The following is a 26313-nucleotide window of genomic DNA, read 5'->3' as shown; positions in this document are numbered from 1 at the left end:
ATAAACATACTTAGGATTGCAAACATCAGCATAAACAATGGACTACACATTAGTTTAAAGTGAAAGGCTATCAGCCATATTAATCTGGGCATGTTGCGTATTATAATCTTTTTTACATGAAAGAAAAGAAAAACAAGCATTGGAAATGCAATAGGTCTCGCATTAGAAAAGTTGGAGCTGTTGGTATTGTAAATATAATTCCTTCTTAAGTTCTTTTTATGTTTTTAAAATATTAAAACTATTAATATTGTTCTTTGAAATGCCAATAGTTATAAAATTAGCTAATGTTACACCTATAACATTAGTAAAGCTACATGTTTAGTTTTCCCCTAACTTACATGTATTGATATTACAAATGTCAATGGCTTTGGTCTTTACTTTGAGTGTTGCTGTGGTGGTGCTGATTTGTGTTGTTGTGGTGTAGAGTGGTGCTGTGGTGTTGCTGGTGTTGCGCTGAGTGTTCATGTGTTGCTGCCTGGTGATAATGTGGTGGCGCAGAGCGGTGCTGTGTTGGTGCTGTGGTGTTGTTAGTGCGGGCACTGCTGCTCGGGGTATCGGCGAGATTTGTGTAAGTAAATGGAGAGGGAGGGAGAGAGTTGGAAGAGAGAGTGAAAGAGGCAGAAACATGGAGAGGAAAAGAAAGAGCAAAGGTATCTGTAAGCTGGAAGATGTGGCATAACAGAAAGCTCGCTAGTGCGGGCACTGCTGCTCGGGGTATCGGCGAGATTTGTGTAAGTAAATGGAGAGGGAGGGAGCGAGTTGGAAGAGAGAGTGAAAGAGGCAGAAACGTGGAGATGAAAAGAAAGTGCGAAGGGATCTGTAAGCTGAGAGATGTGGCATAACAGAATGCTTGGTATGCAGGCACTGCTGCTCGGGGTATCTGCGAGATTTGTGTAAGTAAATGGAGAGGGAGGGAGAGAGTTGGAAGAGCGAGCGAAATTTGCAGAAACGTGGAGAGGAAAAGAAAGAGCGAAGGGATCTGTAAGCTGAGAGATGTGGCATAACAGAGTGCTTGGTAGTGCAGGCACTGCTGCTCGGGGTATCTGCGAGATTTGTGTAAGTAAATGGAGAGGGAGGGAGAGAGTTGGAAGAGAGAGTGAAAGAGGCAGAAATGTTGAGAGGAAAAAAAAGCGAAGGTAACTGTAAGCTGAGAGATGTGGCATAACAGAACGCTCGGTATTGCGGGCACTGCTGCTCGGGGTATCGGCGAGATTTGTGTAAGTAAATGGAGTGGGAGGGAGAGAGTTGTAAGAGAGAGTGAAAGAGGCAGAAACGTGTATAGTAAAAAAAAGAGCGAAGGGTTCTGTAAGTTGAGAGATGTGGCATAACAGAACGCTCGCTAGTGCGAGCACTGCTGCTTGGGGTATCTGCGCAATTTGTGTAAGTAAATGTAGAGGGAGGGAGAGAGTTGGAAGAGAGAGTGAAAGAGGCAGAAACGTTGACAGGAAAAGAAGGAGCGAAGGGATCAGTAAGCTGAGAGATGTGACATAACAGAATGCTCTGTAGGGCGGGCAGTGCTGCTCGGGGTATCTGTGAGATTTGTGTAAGTAAATGTAGAGTGAGGGAGAGAGTTGGAAGAGAGAGTCAAAGAGGCAGAAACGTGGAGAGGAAAAGAGAGCGAAGGGATCTGTAAGCTGAGAGATGTGGCATAACAGAACGCTCGGTAGTGCGGGCACTGCTGCTTGGGGTATTGGTGAGATTTGTGTAAGTAATTGGAGAGGGAGGGAGAGAGTTGGAAGAGAGAGTGAAAGATGCAGAAACGTGGGGAGTAAAAGAAATAGCGAAGGGATCTGTAAGTTGAGAGATGTGGCAGAACAGAACGCTCGCTAGTGCGGATACTGCTGCTCGGGGTATCGGCGTGATTTGTGTACATAATTGGAGAGGGAGGGAGAGAGTTGGAAGAGAGAGTGAAAGAGGCAGAAACGTGGAGAGGAAAAGAAAGAGCGAAGGAATCTGTAAGCTGAGAGATGTGGCATAACAGAACGCTTGGTAGTGCGGGCACCGCTGCTGGGGCTATCTGCGAGATTTGTGTAAGTAAATGGAGAGGGAGGGAGAGAGTTGGAAGAGAGAGTGAAAGAGGCAGAAACGTTGAGAGGAAAAGAAAGAGCAAAGGTATCTGTAAGCTGAGAGATGTGGCATAACAGAAAGCTCAGTATTGCGGGCACTGCTGCTCGGGGTATCGGCGAGATTTGTGTAAGTAAATGGAGTGGGAGGGAGAGAGTTGTAAGAGAGAGTGAAAGAGGCAGAAACGTGGAGAGGAAAAGAAAGAGCAAAGGAATCTGTAAGCTAAGAGATGCAGCATAACAGAACGCTTGGTAGTGCGGGCACTGCTGCTCGGGGTATCAGCGAGATTTGTGTAAGTAATTGGAGAGGGAGGGAGAGAGTTGGAAGAGAGAGTGAAAGAGGCAGAAACGTGGAGAGGAAAAGAAAGAGCAAAGGAATCTGTAAGCTAGGAGAAGCAGCATAACAGAACGCTTGGTAGTGGGGGCACTGCTGCTCGGGTATCGGCGAGATTTGTGTAAGTAATTGGAGAGGGAGGGAGAGAGTTGGAAGAGAGAGTGAAAGAGGCAGAAACGTTGAGAGGAAAAGAAAGAGCGAAGGGATCTGTAAGCTGAGAGATGTGGCATAACAGAACGCTCGGTAGTGCGGGCAGTGCTGCTCGGGGTATCTGCGAGATTTGTGTAAGTAAATGTAGAGTGAGGGAGAGAGTTGGAAGAGAGAGTGAAAGAGGCAGGAACGTGGAGAGGAAAAGAGAGCGAAGGGATCTGTAAGCTGAGAGATGTGGCATAACAGAACGCTCGGTAGTGCGGGCACAGCTGCTTGGGGTATTGTCGAGATTTGTGTAAGTAATTGAAGAGGGAGGGAGAGAGTTGGAAGAGAGAGTGAAAGAGGCAGAAAGGTGGAGAGTAAAAGAAAGAGCGAAGGGATCTGTAAGTTGAGAGATGTGGCATAACAGAACGCTCGCTAGTGCGGGCACTGCTGCTCGGGGTATCGGCGAGATTTGTGTAAGTAATTTGAGAGGGAGGGAGAGAGTTGGAAGAGAGAGTGAAAGAGGCAGAAACGTTGAGAGGAAAAGAAAGAGCGATGGTATCTGTAAGCTGGGAGATGTGGCATAACAGAATGCTCGGTATTGCGGGCACTGCTTCTTGGGGTATCGGCGAGATTTGTGTAAGTAAATGGAGCGGGAGGGAGAGAGTTGTAAGAGAGAGTGAAAGAGGCAGAAACGTGGAGAGGAAAAGAAAGAGCGAAGGTATCTGTAAGCTGAGTGATGTGGCACAACAGAACGTTTGGTAGTGCGGACACTGCTGCTCGGGGTATCGGCGAGAGTTGTGTAAGTAATTTGAGAGGGAGGGAGAGAGTTGGAAGAGAGAGTGAAAGAGGCAGAAACGTGGAGAGGAAAAGAAAGAGCGAAGGGATCTGTAAGTTGAGAGATGTGGCATAACAGAACGCTCGCTAGTGCGGGCACTGCAGCTCAGGGTATCGGCGAGATTTGTGTAAGTAATTGGAGAGGGAGGGAGAGAGTTGGAAGAGAGAGTGAAAGAGGCAGTAACGTGGAGATGAAAAGAAAGAGCGAAGGAATCTGTAAACTGAGAGATGTGGCATAACAGAATGCTCGGTATTGCGGGCACTGCTGCTCGGGGTATCGGCGAGATTTGTGTAAGTAAATGGAGCAGGAGGGAGAGAGTTGTAAGAGAGAGTAAAAGAGGCACAAACGTGGAGAGGAAAAGAAAGAGCGAAGGAATGTGTAAGCTGAGAGATGTGGCATAACAGAACGCTTGGTAGTGCCGGCACTGCTGCTCAGGGTATCGGCGAGATTTGTGTAAGTAATTGGAGAGGGAGGGAGAGAGTTGGAAGAGAGAGTAAAAGAGGCAGAAACGTGGCGAGGAAAAGAAAGAGTGAAGATATCTGTAAGCTGAGAGATGTGGCATAACAGAACGCTTGGTAGTGCGGGCACTGCTGCTCGGGGTATCGGCGAGATTTGTGTAAGTAATTGGAGAGGGAGGGAGAGAGTTGGAAGAGAGAGTGAAAGAGGCAGAAACGTGGAGAGGAAAAGAAAGAGCGAAGGAATCTGTAAGCTGAGAGATGTGGCATAACAGAAGGCTTGGTAGTGCGGGCACTGCTGCTCGGGGTATCTGCGAGATTTGTGTAAGTAAATGGAGAGGGAGGGAGAGAGTTGTAAGAGAGAGTGAAAGAGGCAGAAACGTGGAGAGGAAAAGATAGAGCGAAGGGATCTGCAAGCTGAGAGATGTGGCATAACAGAACGCTTGGTAGTGCGGGCACTGCTGCTCGGGGTATCTGCGAGATTTGTGTAAGTAAATGGAGAGGGGGGAGAGAGTTGGAAGAGAGAGTGAAAGAGGCAGAAACGTTGAGAGGAAAAGAAAGAGCGAAGGAATCTGTAAGCTGAGAGATGTGGCATAACAGAATGCTTGGTAGTGCGGGCACTGCTGCTCGGGGTATCGTCGAGATTTGTGTAAGTAATTGGAGAGGGAGGGAGAGAGTTGGAAGAGAGAGTGAAAGAGGCAGAAACGTGGAGAGGAAAAGAAAGAGCGAAGGAATCTGTAAGTTGAGAGATGTGGCATAACAGAACGCTCGCTAGTGCGGGCACTGCTGCTCGGGGTATCTGAGATTTGTGTAAGTAATTAGAGAGGGAGGGAGAGAGTTAGAAAAGAGAGTGAAAGAGGCAGAAACGTGGAGAGGAAAAGAAAGAGCGAAGGTATCTGTAAGCTGAGAGATGTGGCATAACAGAACGCTTGGTAGTGCGGGCACTGCTGCTCGGGGTATCTGCGAGATTTGTGTAAGTAAATGGAGCGGGAGGGAGAGATTCGTAAGAGAGAGTGAAAGAGGCAGAAACGTGTGTAGGAGAGTAGGGTCTGCTATCCTATGGTCACCCCAAATTTTTGCTTTTTGCTTCACTGGTTTATGACTTAATGTGGCTGTGGGCCTGCTAATCAGACCCACAGCCTGCTGTTCTCTCTCTAAATTACTGCCAATGCACTCTAGGTGCATTACGAATTGGATACTGGTTCACCTTATTGGCCCCTGTAACAGTGTACCCTAGGTACCCAGGGCATAGGTGTTTCCAAGGCCTACCAGGGGCTGCAGCATGTATTATGCCACCCCTAGCCTGGCCTCCATATTTGACACAACTGGATGATCACTCAGCTGGGGTAAGTTGGTGTAATCACCTCTTGCTTAGATATAGTATCCCTATATCTAACCCTAAACTGGACACATATGTTCCTATCGGCCACTCCTATGGAAGGCCTCATCAATCCTGGAGGCAGAGTGCTTGGAAATATGTGAGATGGTGCTCTAGCATGAGCTGAGCCCGTCTGCAGCTGTCGGGAACCACTCCCTAAGTTGTTCCGGGATATTGCCATACCATATACTCTTAAGTGCATTATAATCCTCGCAGTTAAATGCTATCTTTGGTTTGGCTTTATCAAAACATGTCGAGTAAGGTGTCATACGAATTGGAATACTATCCCCTCGACAGTTCTGTTGACGGGGATAGCATTCCACCCTTCAAGAGGGACACGACATGTGTGTAGCCTTAACCCCGGTTAAAGTTAACCAGAGCCTCAGCATCACAAAATGGATGCTGCCACCACAGACACGAGTCTGACCTCCTTCTGCTGGGAGTCCTTCCAGCGAGGGAGGCTTGGACAAAGGGTTTCCTGCCTTGGGAGGTGCGAGCACCACCCCAGACAGGGTTTTGTGAATTGGGTAGGACAGGGCTGAATAGATTGAGACATGCCCGGGGCACACAAGGTGTCCCCGTGCATAAGCCAGTCCAAACCGGTCCTGGGACTTTCCAGACCCAGGCCTGGCGAGGAGCTGGACAAAGGAAAGGGGGTGTAACCTCCCCCCTTCCTGGTTCCTCCCAGAGGAGGGACCTAGTAGGTGATCCACCCCTCAGATTGGGAATAAGAGTGGGAGCAGTGCCATTGCACAGCAGATCATCCTGAATCAACTTTACACGAAGAAGAAGACTGGACTTCGACATTCTGCTGCACAGAAGACTGAAGAGAATCTCCCTTGTGGCCTAGGAGTGGCCACCCTGTGAAAGCAGGCACCAACCAGCAACTCGACGTCTGCTTTGCCGCAGCCTCCCGCCGGAGCCCGAGCCCAGAGCCTGACAAGACCCAGACTCCCAGACCTCTCACAGCCCGATCCACAGTCCCTGCAAAGAAGGGACCCGTGGAGGCACCGAGTGACGTGGGACCGGACCTCTTGGAAGACACTCAAAAAGCTGACTGCGCAGCAACTGAGGCATCCTCGATGTTGTGCTTTGGGGACTGAGAACCCCCACCACCGAGCAGCCCTTGCACCGAAGAAGAGCCCTCCAGCATCTCCACCATCTGCCTGGGGCCCTTTTGCATTGTGCCACTCGACGCGCCATCCCGGCCACTAGCCACGTGGTCAGCGGCCATCTTGGCGACGAAACCGACGAACTACACTGCGGGTCTAGTTGCTCCAGACTTGCCCAAGCTCCTGTGAAAAGGAGCACTCGCTCTGACCTTGCTGGTCCGAGTGTTAAGCATTTTTATATTCCTGAGTGGCTTGCATTAGCCAAGGCCTGTTGCTCCGATCAAGTTGCCAACACCGCCACCAGCGAGAAGCCTACGTGGGACAGCTCGTGACCGACTCCTGGAGGTCCTCGACCCCCGGTGTCCACGTGGCTGCAGAGAGAAGCTACACCTCAACGCCTGTTTGCACCCGACATCGCCTGGTTCCAATCTGGTTCCACGGTAGTCACTGGCTAGTGACTTTGAACATTGTCCCCTCTGCTTTCAGGTCTTCACAACTTCAGATCCACCCTTGGATCCACCGGAACTCTTCACATCTAGCCGCCTGCAGCATCTTCAGCTCCAAGCACCATCGACCAGCGTGACGAAACCCGACACTACTTCGACCCTGTGCACCCGCTTCCTGTGGGTGAGGTAACTCAGCTCCGCCGGTGTTCCTACACTGGTACACATCTCAAGGGCCTGTGTCTTAAGTTTCAGCGTTCTAGGTCACTCGGAAAGTTCCAAACTAACTAACTTTGTACTTTTAATGCACCATAGACTTTACATTGGAAAGTGCGTGCACTTTAGACACTGCACCCGAGTCCCGCGGGCCTTTCCCGACTTAATCACTGCTAGTCTCGAATAGCTCCAGCGATTCCCAAGGCCCTAGGCCTGTTTCCGTTCTGATTGGTATCTCTTATACCACTTTCTTAGTATATGGTTTAGGTGGCCCCTAGGGCTCATCCATATTGTGCAACTTTTGTGTATTTTAAACTGTCTTGTGATTTAACGCTTGTGCTTCTGTGCTCATAAAGAGTCCAGGGGATACTTTTAGTTAATAAATCAATATATATTTTCAATATATATCCGTGTGGTGTCCTTTCATTTGGTATTCAAGGGGGTTGTGTATGGTAATGCAGCTGGCTTCACATGCCTTTCAGAGTTTAGCCTAAGACTGCTTTGTCCACGTTACCACTAGGATAACTGGTCTACAAGGTTGAATTACAACCAATCATCATAAGGGTTGCTTGGCATGGTACAAAGTGATCACTAGAATTAGTGAGCATTATATACCAGGCCAACTTCTCACATTGGTGAGCAGCGGATTGGGATCTGAGCTTGCTGTTGTTTTACCATTACAATCTTTGAGATTATCATTTGAAAGATCATACAGGTACCTGCTAGGTACATATAAAACAAGACTAGTATACTTAAGTTCTACTGAACTTAGTTGTTGTAGAGCAAAGGGAGTAGCACACCCTGACTACAACTACTAGATAGGTTTAGTAGGTAAACACCAGTGTAGGTAGATTGCAACACATCCGCCCACACTAGAGCAATGTCTGGAGCAGAGGGTTCCACTGGGAACATCCCTGTTGAGAGTGACCCTCCAAGGGCACCATCCAAATTTGCTATTTTTTCCTTTAAGGAATTAAGACAGCTTTGTGTCTTAAGGGGTCTGAGGACAGGGCCTTCCCCTACCACAGACCACCTTAGAGAGATCTTGGACCAGTCTGAGACTCTAAAGACCTCTAAGGCAGACCCCACAGGGGATGCTGAAGGAGGCCATCCTTCTGAGGATGACACTGTAGACACCCCTGTCCCTATCATCCTGGTAGATGAGGAAGCCCCCATCACTGGAGCTCCTCAGGTAGATGAGGAGGAAGAAGAGGAAGAAGAGACAGAAGGGGGGAGCAGTGAGTCAGATGATGACAGAAATAGTCAGGTGCTGGTCAGTAGACTGAACCAGGCTAACTTAAGCCTATTTGGGACAGAATCTGGTAACAACCCATTCAGACCCCCAGGTGGACTTAACCAGAACCAGAACAGGGACGCATCATCGTAAAACTGCAGCAACCCTTGGACGGCGCTTATTACAAAGCAGCAACCAGCCCACCTCTTGCGGAACCCGCTCCGCGGGTCCCGCTTCGTTAGGGGTGATTTCAGGAAGGACTCCAGCGGTGTCTCAGAAGGCGAGTGACAGGCGGGGCTGCGAGCGAGTGCAAGCGCCGGACCGGGACTACTGTTCTCAGGAGCGCTTGCCAGCCCCAATCAAGAACACCTGGGCCGCTCTCCCTGTCTACCCCTCCCCTTCCCTTGTGCCTTTAAGACTCTTGCGCTGGGGATTGAGCTTTGGGACGCATCATCGTAAAACTGCAGCAACCCTTGGACGGCGCTTATTACAAAGCAGCAACCAGCCCACCTCTTGCGGAACCCGCTCCGCGGGTCCCGCTTCGTTAGGGGTGATTTCAGGAAGGACTCCAGCGGTGTCTCAGAAGGCGAGTGACAGGCGGGGCTGCGAGCGAGTGCAAGCGCCGGACCGGGACTACTGTTCCCAGGAGCGCTTGCCAGCCCCAAACAAGAACACCTGGGCCGCTCTCCCTGTCTACTCCTCCCCTTCCCTTGTGCCTTTTAAGACTCTTGCGCTGGGGATTGAGCTTTGGGACGCATCATCGTAAAACTGCAGCAACCCTTGGACGGCGCTTATTACAAAGCAGCAACCAGCCCACCTCTTGCGGAACCCGCTCCGCGGGTCCCGCTTTGTTAGGGGTGATTTCAGGAAGGACTCCAGCGGTGTCTCAGAAGGCGAGTGACAGGCGGGGCTGCGAGCGAGTGCAAGCGCCGGACCGGGACTACTGTTCCCAGGAGCGCTTGCCAGCCCCAATCAAGAACACCTGGGCTGCTCTCCCTGTCTACTCCTCCCCTTCCCTTGGTGACTCATAAATTGACACTGTCAGCACCGCTGCGCGGAAGCGCGCGGGAGTGCCGGGAGAAGCCCGGGACAAGGGCGGGGCCGTCTGTGGCCATCAGGGGCCGAAAGCGGCCGGGCTGGGCCACCCCTCTGATCAGTGGACTAGATTTATATGTGGGTAAAGTGCTGTTACTTATACTGGCCCTTCGCGTGCAGTAAATTTCATTGTTACCCTAAGTTTTTTATGTCCTTAATTTAACTTTTGTTTTAAGTTAAAGGATGTCTGCTTCTACACCAACTTCCCTTCCTGACCGTGTGAGCATCTCTATACTCGGTCCTTTAGATAAATTCTTTGCTAAAGCCTCTAAGGATATCGACCGTGAATTATTACTAGCGGAAAAAAGGGCCGAACGACGTTTATCTGTAGAGGCACTTAAAAAACAGGCTCATCATGTTAATAAAGGGACACTTTCTATATCCATAGTAGAACAGGCGGAAGCGGATGCTGAGCTTTTTAACACGGATAGCATACCTCTAATTTTCCAGGAAAGTCAGCCTCCTTTGGGGGCTAGGGATACGATTGTGGAAAGTTTGAGCGACTTGCCCACAGTAATATCAAATAACCTTATAGACCTTAATACCCCGTTATCCCCAGAACCTGATACTCATTGTGCTATTTCCCCCCCCCTGAAGATACAGACAGAGGTCATCTCGTTGCTCCCTCTTACCCCTCCCACTGAAGCGAATAAGGTACAACAAGGTCAAAAGCGCAAACAAGGTGTATCCTCCCCAGCTAGAAAAAGAAGAAGAAAGGGAGGTAAAAATAAAAATAAAAACAACAATAAAACTAGGTTTCTCAATCCATGGGAACCCTCTGAGATGGTATCCCCTAGACAAACCTTATTAGTAGATATAAGTGACAAGGTAATAGAGGCAACAGATGCAAGAGAGGGTACTGATACTCTACCAAGGAACATAGATAGGGAAGATAAAAACATCTCTAGTGCTGAGCTCTTGGAAGCACTTGAAAACATGCTGAAGGCTCTTTTCCTCCCTCTTGTAGAACGGCTAAAAAGGCTGGATAAAAAGTTAGATTGTCTTCTCCCCCAATCCATACCTCCTGAGAATATAATATCAGTAACTTCGGCTACGAAGCCTAGGGAACAAATTGCTAACAAAGATTCTAGCCATCAGAGTTCCCTTAATAACCCGAAGATCCCAACTGTCAATAAACCCCCGCCCCCCCCATCAGTTAGACCAGCAAACTTGGCTTCAAAAAACTTGGAAAAAGAAAATGTTCCTGCTATGGCGCTGAAGCCTACTCAAACTGATAAAGTCACCACACTAAAAACAAAAAACACTAACAAACCCAAATTACTATACAAAAATACAGTACAATTACCCCCAGAGTGCTTTGGTTTTGTTATTGTGTTAACGGGAGTACCAGTAGTTGGGGAGGGGGACTTTGAAACAGATATAAGTTTAAAAAATAAAGTGATTCATTGGTTGTGTATGAACAGACCATTACCTGCATATTTGAATGGGGATATCGTATCAGTTAGGAGGTGCCAATGGATAGGCATACGCCCTAAGGATATAGATGGTGATTTGATTATAGTGAATTTTAAGGACCAAAGGGTGGTATCGTACATAAATGATTGGTTTGTTGGTAGCAATGAGGGTGGAGTTTCTACACGTAGTTTGACATATTTCTACCCGGAAAATATGATGTTTCCATCAAATAAACATAGGCAGAGATATGGTTTAAACATCAACCATCATCAGAAACCACACACAAATAATCCATTCTTCAATTACCCAAATGGAAACTTTAGAAATTCCAGAAACCCTAGTTTCCACCCTGGAGTAAATTACCCAAATTTGCACTCTGGTTCAAATAATCATTATCCAACTAATCCTAGGGAATTTTGGAATATTCCTTTGTCAAATATGTTCTACCCTCTGACTCCTTTGAATTTAAATGATTGACTTCTCCCAACTGAAGACCAAACAAGCTACTCTGACCCAACATGGTGGAATAGTATATCAAGGTGTAGAGCTCCAGAGATGGGCAATGAACTGGATGTGGGAAATGTTGATAAGGACACCCAAATAATTGAACCACAGGAGGTTGTGGATTTGGGAACAAATGTTATAAATGTTATAGGAGCGAAGGAAGATCAATGTGCCCAAGCCCTTCTCCTAGATAGTTTGCAAGTGGAAAAAGATGATAACTGTGAGAAGGTTTGCAATACTTGTGAGAATGTTAGCAATTTCTGTGTACTTTCTTGGAACATAGCGGGCCTTGCCCGTAGGCTGGAGTACCCGGCCTGGGTAGAATTTGTAGATTCCTTTGATTTAGCTTGTTTACAGGAGACCTGGAGTACAGTGGATCTGAGTTTAGATGGTTTTCAAAGTTTTAACACCTTAGCAATACCATCAAACTTAGGGCGAGCTAAGGGTGGACTTATGACAGCAATCTCAGTAAAACACAATTTAATGACCGTTAACTTAGTGGTGGAAAGACCTTGGTACCAATTATTTATTATTAAGAACCTTTTCGTGGAAACTGTTCTTCTTATAAATTGGTATTACAATATATTTGACCCTAATGAAACGGAAATTATTGATAAATTGCAGGAAGAGATTATCAATGTAAGAAACAAAGTTTTCCCCCTTTTGATTATGTGGTTAGGTGATTTTAATTGTGAGTTGTGTAAACTTAGTGGGTTTAGAGCTTGCGGGATGATGGATTTAAATGACCACCCTATGGCTCATTTTGCACATACAAAACAAGGTGAAGCCATAAATAGCATTCTAATAAATAATAATGTATGTATCCTTGATATGAATAGTTTCTCGGGTAATGCGGATATACCCACTTTTCAGGGCACAAGGGGTAGAACAAGCACAATTGATTTTGCAATTATTTCCATTGGACTTTTTAATCATTTAAAAGGTTTTAAAATTGAGATAAACCCGGCTAGTGATCATAACCCCTTAACCTTGAGCTTTTCCATTGCTTCTGATCCAAAACCGTCCCAGGAACAACCGATAGTACATACTAAGAATCAGGGCATTACGGTGAAATGGAATAAAGTAGTGGTTGGTCAACTGTAGATGGATATTTTTAAGGAAAATATGGCTCAGATTGACATCTGCCTTTCTACTAATCCTGACCCAGCCCATATAATCACCAGCTTTGAGAAACTAATGGAAAATGTAGCCACACATTTACTAGTAAAGGTAGGGGGGAAGAACCTAGATCAGGGGCCTAAATGGTTCAATGCTGAATGCTCTGCAGCCCAAACAACCTTAACTAAAGCTTTGCGCCAAAACCCTAGAGATAGAAATATGGTTACACTAGCTAGGAAACAATATAGACTGGCAATTAGCAAAAGGAAAAATGAACTGAAATCCAAAGCATGGGAAGATTTAGATAAGGCAGTAGATCTAAGGGACAACAGACTCTTTTGGGAAGTAATAAATAGGCCCTTTCTGAAATCAGGGGCCGAAAACACTATCCGAGTTCACTTACCAGAGGAAACCTGGGTAACTCATTATAACAAAATTTTTAATCCCAAAGAGATATCATATACTGCTATCCTGGAGGAGGACGACTACCTCTATGTTAACGTGGAATCAGCAAAGAAGTTGAGTGAGTCAATAACGCTTGCTGAAGTAGAGCTTGCCCTGACTAAGGGGGCACCTGCAAAGGCCCCAGGTCCTGATTCAGTACCACTAGATCTTTTTAAATGTAACCGAGAGTTTTGGTCTCCTTTACTTATGAATGTTTTTAAGGCACTAATACTTGGTCCTATTCCGACCTCTTGGAAAGAGGCCGTTCTGGTTCCAATTTTTAAAAAGGGTAACAAACATGATCCTAGATGCTACAGGCCAATATCACTAATAGACTCAACATGTAAATTGATGGGTAGGGTGATATTGGCAAGGCTGGAAACCTGGGCTGAGTCTTCAGGGGTAATTGTGGACTCACAATACGGTTTTAGGAAAGGCAAAGGAACAAACGAGCAGTGCCTGAACCTTGCTTTGATTATGGGCAGGTACATGGGTGCCAAGAATGGTTCTATACACTTGGCATTCATGGACTTGTCCAGCGCCTTTGATACAGTAGGTAGGGACAAACTATGGCGTATGATGGACTCTATGGGTTTTGAAGAACCACTGGTTACCCTGCTTCGAAGGTTACACACTGCCACAACGGTTAGGGTCAGATATGGCCGTGGTGGTGAGAAATCAAAACCTATATTATCCACGGAAGGCGTCCGACAAGGATGTATTTTAGCGCCCTTTTTATTTCTGATCTATACAAACGGCTTAGAGGGTTTCTTGCTAGAAACATCTGCTGACTTCCCAAAGATAAATGCAAGACGAATCCCAATGTTGTCTTACGCAGATGACACTGTTTTAATGGCACTTACCTCCAATAGTATGCAGATCTCTCTGGATGCTTTTGATACATTCATGGGCAAATTAGAATTAGGTGTTAATTTTATTAAATCTTTTGCCATGACCTGTGGTCCAAAAAATGTTAAAACACGCAAATATGTGGTGAAGAATGCCACTATTGAGAAGGTGGATAACTTTTGTTATCTGGGTAACCTCTTCAACAAAAAACTGAGCTGGGAGCCCCTGCTGACAGCACGGGTTCAGAAGGTTGCACAGCTAATTGAAGCTCTCTTCCGCTTTGCCAGCAAATTAGGCCAGCGACGTGTAGCAGAAATCACATTATTATACAAATCTAAGTGTGTTTCTGCCTTGACCTATGGTTCAGGAGTTTGGGGCTCGTATAATTGTGAAAAAATACAAACTGTTGAAAATAAGTTTATTAAATGCTTATTATCTGTCCCAATGGGTACATCTAATACATTTTGCCACGGAGAAATTGGAATCGAGTTTATAAGTGATGTTATTCACATTGCCCCTTTAACATTATGGGCTAAGGTTTGGCAATCTGAAGAATTGAAATTAACTAAAGACGTTATTCAAGATTGCCTTAAGCTTGATTACTACACCCAAATCCTGTGGCTTCGATATGTTAGAGAGACTTTTAATAACATAGGTTTAGGTAAGATGTTTACTAATCCTGAACTGCTCGGTAGGGATGCCAAGGAGACTATTAAAAATGCTTTCAGTAATTGTTCAGGTTCTTTAAAGACAAATGACCATGTGATAAGTGTAAGGGGAAAATTAGTCCCCCAGTTCTATTTGTCATATATTACAAACACACAATGGCGTTTTTACCTTACGAGATTTCGCCTTGGCACCTTACACTTTTTGTTTGCTTTCCCAAAGCAGGGGGGTTGGTGGGAGAAGTTACCCTACTGTCCTTGTAACAATAGGGTTTCACAAAATACTCTCCACCTCATGCTTTTCTGCACTTTGTATAAAGCACCAAGAAACACTTTCCTTAAACTATTGTTGGAAACATTTGAAACGCGTTATTATAAAGAAGCATATGATCATTTGCTATCGTTGTCAACTGCACATATCTGTAATGCCGTTTTAAATTTTATTAGATCTGCTCTGGTGATCAGAAAAAGATATTGATGAATTTTGTTTTTTTAATACTTATGTAACTATGTACTGTGATCCTATGGTTGATTAACTCAAATGTTTTTTTTTTAAATTGTTTATGTATACTTTTATGGTTTCTATATGAAATCGAAATAAAGTTTTTGAAATGAAATGAAATGACTTAACCAGAAGCCTAGGAGGAGTAGGACTCACTCAGGTGACTCTAACAACTCCCATGCTTCTAGAGGTTCTCATGGTCACTCCAGAAGGGAGATGACTAGCCCTCAGAGAAGGGAACATGAGGCCAAAATGAGAGAGGCTGAATTGAGGATCCAGAGACAAGAGTTAGAGGTTGCCCTGGCCCAAGAGAAACTTGCTAGAGCAAGACAGCCTAGAGAGAGTGGGGTAATAGAACCCACTGGTGGCAGCAATATCCACAAGGATAAAGACAGGTCTTTTGATAACAGAAACCTGAGTAAGATTGTGCCCCCCTACAAAGCTGGGGATGATATCCATAAATGGATAACTGCAATGGAGAGAGCCTGCCGAGTACAGCAGATCCCTCAGGAGCAGTGGGCAGCAATCTTGTGGCTCTCCTTTGAAGGTAGAGGCCGAGACAGACTCCTCACAGTTAGTGATGGGGATTCTAGAAACTACCTGGTCCTGAAGAGTGCTCTGATTGATGGGTTAGGCTTAACCACTGAACAGTACAGGTTAATGTTCAGAGATACCCAGAAGACACAGACTCAGGACTGGTCTGAATTTGTTGAGTGTGCCACTAAGGCTCTGGAGGGATGGTTGCTGGGAAGCAAGGTTACAGACTATGAAGGATTGTATAATTTGCTGATGAGAGAACAAATTTTAAATAATTGTCAGAACCATCAGTTGCATCAACATTTGGTTGACTCAGATTTGACCTCTCCCCAAGAATTGGGAAAGAGGGAAGATAAATGGGTAAGAACCAGAGTTAAGCAAATGAACCAGAACCAGAACCAGGGTGGTGACCAGAAGAAAACAGACCAGAAGGGTGGGGAGCAGAAAGCTAAAGACCAGAAGTCTTCAACAGGGCCCCAAACTGATACAGAGGGTGGGTCCCAAACTTCCAAGAAAAAGAAGAAAGAAGGTCAGAAGAAACCCTGGTGTAAAACTTTTAAAAACACCTCTCACTGGAAAAGTGAGTGTAAAAAGGGTGGAGCCCCCAGCACTGCAGCTCCTAAGGCAACTGCACCCACTAGTACAGCTAGCAGTGCTGGTCCACAAACCAAGGGGGTAGTGGGTATCACCTTGGGAACTGAAGGAGATTCTGACCTAGTCAGAACCCTTACACAGGCTGTTCTGATTTGTGAAGGGGACATAGATTTGACCCCTGACATAGGTCCCAGTAACCTGGGCAAATACAGACAGACGCCTTTGATTAATAACAAAGTGGCTCAAGCTTACAGGGACACATGTGCCAGTGTCACAATGGTGACACCTAACTTTGTGGACCCTGGACAGTACATGCCAGGTGATAATTACCTGGTGACCAATGCCAGCAATGTCACTACTACACATAGTGTGGCACTTGTTAACTTTTCCTGGGGAGGGGTAACTGGCCTAAAAAGAGTTGTGGTTAGTGCTGATCTCCCAGTTGAATGTTTGTTGGGCAATGACCTGGAGAACTCTCTATGGTCAGAAGTTGAGTACAGGACTCATGCAGAGATGTTAGGGATATCATCACATGTCCTTGCTGTGACCAGGTCACAGGCCAAAAAGTGCCTCTCTGAACCTCAGGTCTTGGATCCTGGAACAATGGACCAAGCACCTTCCAAGAAGAAGAACAGGAGGGTTAAGGCTGTGCCTTCCCAACTGCCTGCAAGTGAGGATCCAGCTTCACAGGACCCCTGAAGGAACTGTCTCTGAAGAACTTGAACCTGATCAGGTTGAGTTTCTGGGGACAGGGGGACCTTCTAGGGCAGACTTGGGGCAGGCTCAGTTAACCTGTCCTTCTCTTGAACCCCTCAGACAGCAGGCTGCTGCTGAGGCTGCTGGTAATGCTCAAGGTGCCCATAAAGTTTATTGGGATGAAGGACTCCTTTACACAGAGGGTAGAGACCCCAAGCCTGGTGCAACCAGGAGGTTGGTTATACCTCTGCAATTTAGGGATTTCCTTCTCCCCTTAGCCCATGAAATTCCTTTAGCAGGACACTTAGGCCAGAATAAGACCTGGGACAGGCTTGTCCCTCACTTTCACTGGCCCCACATGTCTGAAGACACCAAGGAGTTTTGTCACTCCTGTGAAACCTGCCAAGCCAGTGGTAAAGCAGGTGGAACAACATAGGCCCCCCTAATACCACTATCTGTGGTGGGGGTTCCCTTTGAAAGAGTGGGGATTGATATTGTAGGTCCAATGGATCCCCCTACAGCATCTGGGCACAGATTCATACTGGTGGTGGTGGACCATGCCACCAGGTACCCAGAGGCAATTCCACTTAGGACCACAACAGCTCCTGTTGTGGCCAGGGCCTTACTTGGAGTTTTCTCCAGAGTGGGGTTTCCTAAGGAGGTAATATCCGACAGAGATGCCAACTTCATGTCAGGATATTTGACAGCTATGTGGAAGGAATGTGGTGTCAACTACAAGTTCACCACTCCTTATCATCCACAATGTAATGGGCTTGTTGAGAGATTTAACAAGACCCTAAAGGGCATGATCTAGGATTACCTGAAAAGCTCAGGCGAAGATGGGACGTCCTACTGCCCTGCCTTTTGTTTGCTTACAGAGAGGTCCCACAAAAGGGGGTTGGCTTCAGCCCCTTTGAATTGTTATTTGGGCACCCTGTAAGAGGACCCCTGTGTCTGGTGAAGGAAGGATGGGAGTTACCTCTCAAAAAGCCTAAGCAAGACATAGTGGACTATGTACTTGGTCCCCGCTCCAGGATGGCAGAGTACATGGAAAAGGCATCCAAAAACCTTGAGGCTAGCCAAGAATTACAGAAAGCTTGGCATGACCAAAAGGCTGTCCTGGTTGAGTTTCAGCCTGGACAGAAGGTATGGGTGTTGGAGCCAGTGGCCCCAGCAGCACTCCAAGACAAATGGTCTGGACCCCATACAATTCTGGAGAAGAAGGGAGAGGTTACCTACTTGGTGGACCTAGGAACTCCCAGGAGCCCCCATAGGGTGCTCCATGTCAACAGACTAAAGGCATATGTCAGCAGGGAAGACATGGGCTTGCTCATGGCTACAGATGAGGGACAGGAGGAAGAGAGTGACCCTCTCCCAGACCTGCTCACTCAGAACCCTGAGGATGGCTCAGTTGATGGTGTGGCCTTAGATGGCAGCCTCACTGAACATCAGCAAAATGACTGTAGACAAGTTCTACAGGCATACAGGCATATGTTCTCATTGACCCCCAGTCAGACTAACTGGTGTACCCATGTGGTGGACACTGGTGACAGTCTTCCTGTAAAGAGCAAGATTTACAGGCAACCTGACCACGTCAGGGACTGTATAAAGACTGAGGTGCACAAGATGCTGGAATTAGGTGTCATTGAGCCTTCAGAGAGCCCCTGGGCTAGCCCAGTGGTTCTGGTCCACAAACCTCACACCAAAGATGGCAAGAGAGAGATGAGGTTCTGTGTGGATTACAGAGGACTCAATGCTGTCACCAGGACAGATGCACACCCTATTCCAAGGGCAGATGAGCTCATTGACAAGTTGGCTTCTGCCAAATATTTGAGCACATTTGACTTGACAGCTGGCTACTGGCAAATCAGGTTAGCTGAGGAGTCTAAAGCCAAGACAGCATTTTCTACCCCTAGTGGGCATTATCAATTTGTGGTAATGCCCTTTGGTTTGAAAAATGCACCTGCCACCTTCCAAAGGTTGGTGAATCAAGTCCTTACTGGGTTGGATGACTTTTGCGCAGCATATCTGGATGATATTGCTGTCTTTAGCTCCACCTGGGAGGATCACCTGGTCCACCTGAAGGAAGTGCTTGAGGCTCTGAAAAAGGCAGGCCTCACTATCAAGGCAACAAAGTGCCAGATAGGGCAGAGCAAGGTTGTATACCTGGGCCACCTTGTAGGTGGAGGCCAAGTTCAACCACTGGAGAGTAAGATCCAGACCATAAAGGACTGGTCCCCTCCAACTACGCAGACTCAGGTCAGAGCTTTCTTGGGCCTGACTGGGTACTACAGGAAGTTTGTTAAGAACTATGGGTCCATTGTGACTCCTCTTAATGATCTGACATCTAAGAAGATGCCCAAAAAGGTTCAGTGGACAGAAAACTGTCAAAAGGCATTTGATGACCTGAACAAGGCCATGTGCTCTGCAACTATCCTGAAGAGTTCTGACTACTCAAGAGAGTTCATTGTCCAAACAGATGCTTCTGAGTTGGGAGTGGGAGCAGTGCTTTCACAGCTTATTGTAGATGGCCAGAACCAGCCCATTGCTTTTATTAGCAGAAGGCTGACCCCCAGAGAGAAACGTTGGTCAGCTATTGAGAGGGAGGCCTTTGCTGTGGTGTGGGCCCTGAAGAAGTTGAGACCATACTTATTTGGCACTCACTTCAAGATTCAGACCGACCATAAGCCCCTCTTATGGCTTAATCAGATGAAGGGTGAAAACCCCAAACTACTCAGGTGGTCCATTTCCCTACAGGGGATGGACTTTACAGTGGAGCACCGTCCAGGGACTGACCATGGCAACGCAGATGGTCTCTCCAGGTACTTCCACTTAGAACATGAAGACACAACTGGTCAAGGTTAGTCTAATGTCCCTGCGTTTGGGGGGGGGGGGTTGTGTAGGAGAGTAGGGTCTGCTATTCTATGGTCACCCCAAATGTTTGCTTTTTGCTTCACTGGTTTATGACTTAATGTGGCTGTGGGCCTGCTAATCAGACCCACAGCCTGCTGTTCTCTCTCTAAATTACTGCCAATGCACCCTAGGTGCATTACGAATTGGATACTGGTTCACCTTATTGGCCCCTGTAACAGTGTACCCTAGGTACCCAGGGCATAGGTGTTTCCAAGGCCTACCAGGGGCTGCAGCATGTATTATGCCACCCCTGGCCTGGCCTCCATATTTGACACAACTGGCTGATCACTCAGCTGGGGTAAGTTGGTGTAATCACCTCTTGCTTAGATATAGTATCCCTATATCTAACCCTAAACTGGACACATTTGTTCCTATCGGCCACTCCTATGGAAGGCCTCATCAATCCTGGAGGCAGAGTGCTTGGAAATATGTGAGATGGTGCTCTAGCATGAGCTGAGCCCGTCTGCAGCTGTCGGGAACCACTCCCTAAGCTGTTCCGGGATATTGCCATACCATATACTCTTAAGTGCATTATAATCCTCGCGGTTAAATGCTATCTTTGGTTTGGCTTTATCAAAACATGTCGAGTAAGGTGTCATACGAATTGGAATACTATCCCCTCGACAGTTCTGTCGACGGGGATAGCATTCCACCCTTCTAGAGGCACACGACATGTGTGTAGCCTTAACCCCGGTTAAAGTTAACCAGAGCCTCAGCATCACAAAATGGATGCTGCCACCACAGACACGAGTCTGACCTCCTGCTGCTGGGAGTCCTTCCAGCGAGGGAGGCTTGGACAAAGGGTTTCCTGCCTTGGGAGGTGCGAGCACCACCCCAGACAGGGTTTTGTGTATTGGGTAGGACAGGGCTGAATAGATTGAGACATGCCCGGGGCACACAAGGTGTCCCCGTGCATAAGCCAGTCCAAACCGGTCCTGGGACTTTCCAGACCCAGGCCTGGTGAGGAGCTGGACAAAGGAAAGGGGGTGTAACCGCCCCCCTTCCTGGTTCCTCCCAGAGGAGGGACCTAGTAGGTGATCCACCCCTCAGATTGGGAATAAGAGTGGGAGCTGTGCCATTGCACAGCAGATCATCCTGAATCAACTTCAAACGAAGAAGAAGACTGGACTTCGACATTCTGCTGCACAGAAGACTGAAGAGAATCTCCCTTGTGGCCTAGGAGTGGCCACCCTGTGAAAGCAGGCACCAACCAGCAACTCGACGTCTGCTTTGCCGCCGCCTCCCACCGGAGCCCAGAGCCTGACAAGACCCAGTCTCCCAGACCTCTCACAACCCGATCCACAGTCCCTGCAAAGAAGGGACCCGTGGAGGCACCGAGTGACGTGGGACCGGACCTCTTGGAAGACACTCGAAAAGCTGACTGCGCAGCAACCGAGGCATCCTCGATGTTGTGCTTTGGGGACTGAGAACCCCCACCACCGATAAGCCCTTGCACAGAAGAAGAGCCCTCCAGCATCTCCACGATCTGCCTGGGGCCCTTTTGCATTGTGCCACTTGACGCACCATCCCGGCCACTAGCCACGTGGTCAGCGGCCATCTTGGCAACGAAACCGACAAACTACACTGCGGGTCTGGTTGCTCCAGACTTGCCCAAGCTCCTGTGAAAAGGAGCACTCACTCTGACCTTGCTGGTTCGAGTGTTAAGCATGTTTCGATTCCTGCATGGCTTGCATTAGCCAAGGCCTGTTTGCTCCGATCAAGTTGCCGACACCGCCAACAGCGAGAAGCCTGCGTGGGACAGCTCGTGACCGACTCCTGGACGTCCTCGACCCCCGGTGTCCACGTGGCTGCAGAGAGAAGCTACACCTCAACGCCTGTTTGCACCCGACATCGCCTGGTTCCAATCTGGTTTCACGGTAGTCACTGGCTAGTGACTTTGAACATTGTCCCCTCTGCTTTCAGGTCTTCACAACTTCAGATCCACCCTTGGATCCACCGGAACTCTTCACATCGAGCCGCCTGCAGCATCTTCAGCTCCAAGCACCATAGACCAGCGTGACGAAACCCGACACTACTTCGACCCTGTGCACCCGCTTCCTGTGGGTGAGGTAACTCAGCTCCGCTGGTGTTCCTACACTGGTACACATCTCAAGGGCCTGTGTCTTAAGTTTCAGCGTTCTAGGTCACTCGGAAGGTTCCAAACTAACTAACTTTGTACTTTTAACGCACCATAGACTTTACATTGGAAAGTGCGTGCACTTTAGACACTGCACCCGAGTCCCGCGGGCCTTTCCCGACTTAATAACTGCTAGTCTCGAATAGCTCCAGCGATTCCCAAGGCCCTAGGCCTGTTTCCGTTCTGATTGGTATCTCTTATACCACTTTCTTAGTATATGGTTTAGGTGGCCCCTAGGGCTCATCCATATTGTGCAACTTTTGTGTATTTTAAACTGTCTTGTGATTTAACGCTTGTGCTTCTGTGCTCATAAAGAGTCCAGGGGATACTTTTAGTTAATAAATCAATATATATTTTCAATATATATCTGTGTGGTGTCCTTTCATTTGGTATTCAAGGGGATTGTGTATGGTAATACAGCTGGCTTCACATGCCTTTCAGAGTTTAGCCTAAGACTGCTTTGTCCACGTTACCACTAGGATAACTGGTCTACAAGGTTGAATTACAACCAATCATCATAAGGGTTGCTTGGCATGGTACAAAGTGATCACTAGAATTAGTGAGCATTATATACCAGGCCAACTTCTCACAACGTGTATAGTAAAAGAATGAGCAAAGGGATCTGTAAGTTGAGAGATGTGGCAAAACAGAACGCTCGCTAGTGCAGGCACTGCTGCTCGGGGTATCAGCGAGATTTGTGTAAGCAATTGGAGAGGGAGGGAGAGAGTTGGAAGAGATAGTGAAATTTGCAGAAACATGGAGAGGAATAGAAAGAGCGAAGGGATATGTAACCTGAGAGATGTGGCATAACAGAACGCTCGGTAGTGCGGGCACTGCTGCTCGGGGTATCGCCGAGATTTGTGTAAGTAAATGGAGAGGGAGGGAGAGAGTTGGAAGAGAGAGTGAAAGAGGCAAAAACGTGGAGAGTAAAAGAAAGAGCGAAGGAATCTGTAAGCTGAGAGATGTGGCATAACAGAACGCTTGGCAGTGCAGGCACTTCTGCTCGGGGTATCTGCGAGATTTGTGTAAGTAAATGGAGCGGGATAGAGAGAGTTGGAAGAGAGAGTGAAAGAGGCAGAAACCTTGAGAGGAATAGAAAGAGCGAAGGGATCTGTAACCTGAGAGATGTGGCATAACAGAACGCTCGGTAGTGCAGGCACTGCTGCTCGGGGTATCGGCGAGATTTGTGTAAGTAAATGGAGCGCGAGGGAAAGAGTTGTAAGAGAGAGTGAAAGAGGCAGAAACGTGTATAGTAAAAGAAAGAGCGTAGGGATCTGTAAGTTGAGAGATGTGGCATAACAGAACTCTCGCTAGTGCGGGCACTGCTGCTCGGGGTATCTGCGAGATTTGTGTAAGTAAATGTAGAGGGAGGGAGAGAGTTGGAGGAGAGAGTTAAAGAGGCAGAAACGTGGAGAGGAAAAGAAAGAGCGAAGGGATTTGTAAGCTGACCGATGTGGCATAACAGAACGCTTGAGGTACTGAACTGCTCAGATAAACAAACGTGGAAAGATGGGGGAAATGGGGTCCCCAACATGGAGAAATGCTGGGCGGGGGGGGGATTTGAAAAGCAGCACCCTGGAGAAGGAGAGGAGGGTGTGGCGCAACGGCAAGAGCAGCCGCCTTTGAATCTGAGGAACTGCTTTCGAGTTCGATGTCAACTCAAAATGCTGTGACTCTGGGCAATTGAATAGTGTAACTGGTGCTCATGTAAAACGCGCTAATACCTTTGTGCCGAGTACCGACTATAAACAGCTGCCCAAAAATAAAGTGTTGGTGTGAGTGGGACTATGAGACAGATGTCCCAGCTTGGGGTTTATCGTACAGATCAAAGTATTCCACAAGTAATTTAGGGTACTTTGTAGTCATGGAATAATATGCAGGCATGTTTGAAAGAGGGAAGAGGAAGGAGGAAGGGGGTGGGGAGGGTGGGGAAGGGGGTGGGGAGGGTGGGGGAGGCCGAATATGAGAGAATTGGCATTGCTGTGAGGAGGGGGAGGAGAAATGCGACACGGCCTGTCGAAATTAAAGCCTTTGATGCAGCAGGGGGCGGAGCGGATCCCAAGTGAAGCTGCTGGCGGCAGATGGCTGGCTTTCATGTGCACGCGCTTTTTAGGGCTTGCGCTTGCGCAATGACCTAAAAAGCGCACATGCACTCCATGGAATCGCCAGTGGTTAAACTCTGGATAAGCCACTATAGAGCTTTGCCAGCTATGCGCATGCGCATCAGCAGGCAAGCCCTAAAAAGGGGTTTTAATATACACACACTATCCCTAAATACAGTTCTAGCGATTATAATTCCATTCCAGTTACAGCTCATTTGAAAGGGCATGAGTGATGTAATGAGTGATGTAACTGACCATGTCATGAATGATGTAATGCCTGAGGTCATTAGCAGTACATTGCGGGGGAGCAAGTTATAGTTAGCTCAGGTAACTATAACTGCTGAATTTCACTGGTTGTGTATGAGTGAAATCTGAGTCTAAGTATACCGTCCCTGTAATCTTTGTTTTTTTCAGAAAATGTCCAGTTTTTTTAATGTTAAGTAAGATGCATATCACAATGGATGATGGGGGGTTTGAAGCCGAGCCAGGCATTGTGCTGCCCCCACCCAAGCTTGCTGGTCCTGCCTTCCCTCCTCCTAGCCATCCTTTGTCCAAGTCCATGTCTCTGCTCCCTTATTGTAGCCCTGTGTGGCCGTTTTTCAGCCACTGGGCTTTCCGCCTTCTCTGAACAGTTAGCTTGCTGCCCTATCCACCTTCTCCTCCCTCCTGCCATGCATGGGCTGATGTACTGTCACTACCCTCCATTTAGCATGATGTACCAGTCCACTCCTCCTGCCCACCATTGCCCAATTCTAGGCCATATCATTGACCTCCTGCTTAACCTCTGTGCTTAGCTTGCTGCCCCTATTCTCCTCCCCCCTGCCCTCCGATGTCTGTTTGGATGCCCCTGCTCCATCCTTTTTGCCCATCCTGTTCTTTGGACCTGCCACTCCTATATGCTCTAAGTGTTTTGTTGAGCTGTGACTCTCCTCTCAGCTGCCTAGCGTTGTCAGAAGACTGTAACCTGTCCTTGCCACCTCCACCCGGTCTGTCCACATTCCATGCCCCTATCCCCTTCCACCTGTCGTCCATGGTCCATTTTACTGCCACACACTTCTGCCCTCCCTAGTCTGTTGTGCTGCAACTGCTACGCCTGCCTGCCCCATGTGGTCTGTTGTGAGGCCCATTCCCATGAACTCTCTTGTCTATGCCCAGGTCCTGACCCTCCGTTCTATCCTCCATGGTACTTTGTGCACGCCCCTGCACCCTCCTTCTTGCCCATCATAGCCATTGTACTGCAGCTAACCTTCCCGCTTGCCATGCATGGTCTTCTGTGCTGCCACGGCCCCTCCCACCTTCGCTGTGTGGTAAGCGTGCTGCCCCTGACCCCCTCCCACCTTCGTCCATGGTCTGTGTGTATGCCATTATAGTCTCACTGTTGCTCTCCATGGAGTGTCTTGCTTCTAGTGCCCATCCTGCCTGACCTCCATGGTCATCTTGCTGCTTCTGCACTGCCCCCTTGCCCCCAGCCATCTGTTTCCATGTGCAGACCCCTATTCCCTCCTTCCTGGCTTGTCTGTTCCATTGTAATGCCCCTGATCCATCCCTCCTGCCCTTTATGGGCCGTTATGCTGCAGCTTTCTCTCCTGTCTGTCCATTATGGTCAGCTAGCTACCATTGCCTCTTTCCCCTCTGGTCTCTGTTGTCCATGTGCATGGTCCTGTCTCCTCCCTATTGCTTTCTATAGATTGTTTTGCTGCACTCCCATCCCACAAGCCCTGTGTGGTGTATTGTGCTGCTGCAAACCCTGATGCCTGCCCTGTAGAGTCAGTTTGGTGCACCTCTCCATGTCCCTCCTGTCCTCTGTTATCCGAGTCCATGTCCCTACCCCAATTCCTCCTGTCTTCCATTATCCAATGTACCATACTACCTAATATTTTTAACTTGGAATGAGCGAGATTTTGAAAAAAAACTGGGGTATTGATTTTCCCCTTTGACTTACATTGAAAAAGAGGAGATTGCAGACAGGAGACAGATCAAATAAAGCTCATTTGGGCTTAAAAACATTGCATTGGACATTTCCTGGCTGAATCGGGTCTGTTGGAAGTATGGTTGTACTACCACAGCCTCTTCCTTTTGCCCACAATGGTCTATTATATTGCCGTAGCCTCTCTTGCCAGTCCATGTATTGTTGGTTTTTTCCCCTGCCCTCTTCTGCTCTCCATAGTCTGTTGTGCTGCCACTGCCCTTCCTGCCTGCCCAATGTGGTCAAATTGTTGCCTCTGCACCCTCCTACCTGCCTTCAATTTTCAGAGTCCGTGCCCTTGGCCTCTGCCTCTCAACAGTATCCTAATGAACAACTAGATTGCTAACATTCTATATTAATTACAAAAGTGTGGAACGCCTGATATCATCTTGATGTAATCAAAACTGTAATACCTAGAGCATTTCCTTTAGAAATTACATATATGAGAGGGTCTTATTTGCATCAAAATTATGGTTAGTGCAGTAAAATGCTAAAATGAGGACATATTTTCTGAGTTTTCAAATAGTGACAAAGCACTTTTAAATTATTTGTTATCTTTATGTTTTTTT

This window comes from Lissotriton vulgaris, chromosome 6, assembly GCF_964263255.1.
Source record: "Lissotriton vulgaris chromosome 6, aLisVul1.2, whole genome shotgun sequence".
Lineage (NCBI taxonomy): Eukaryota > Metazoa > Chordata > Amphibia > Caudata > Salamandridae > Lissotriton > Lissotriton vulgaris.
Note: the sequence above shows the minus strand (reverse complement) of the source record.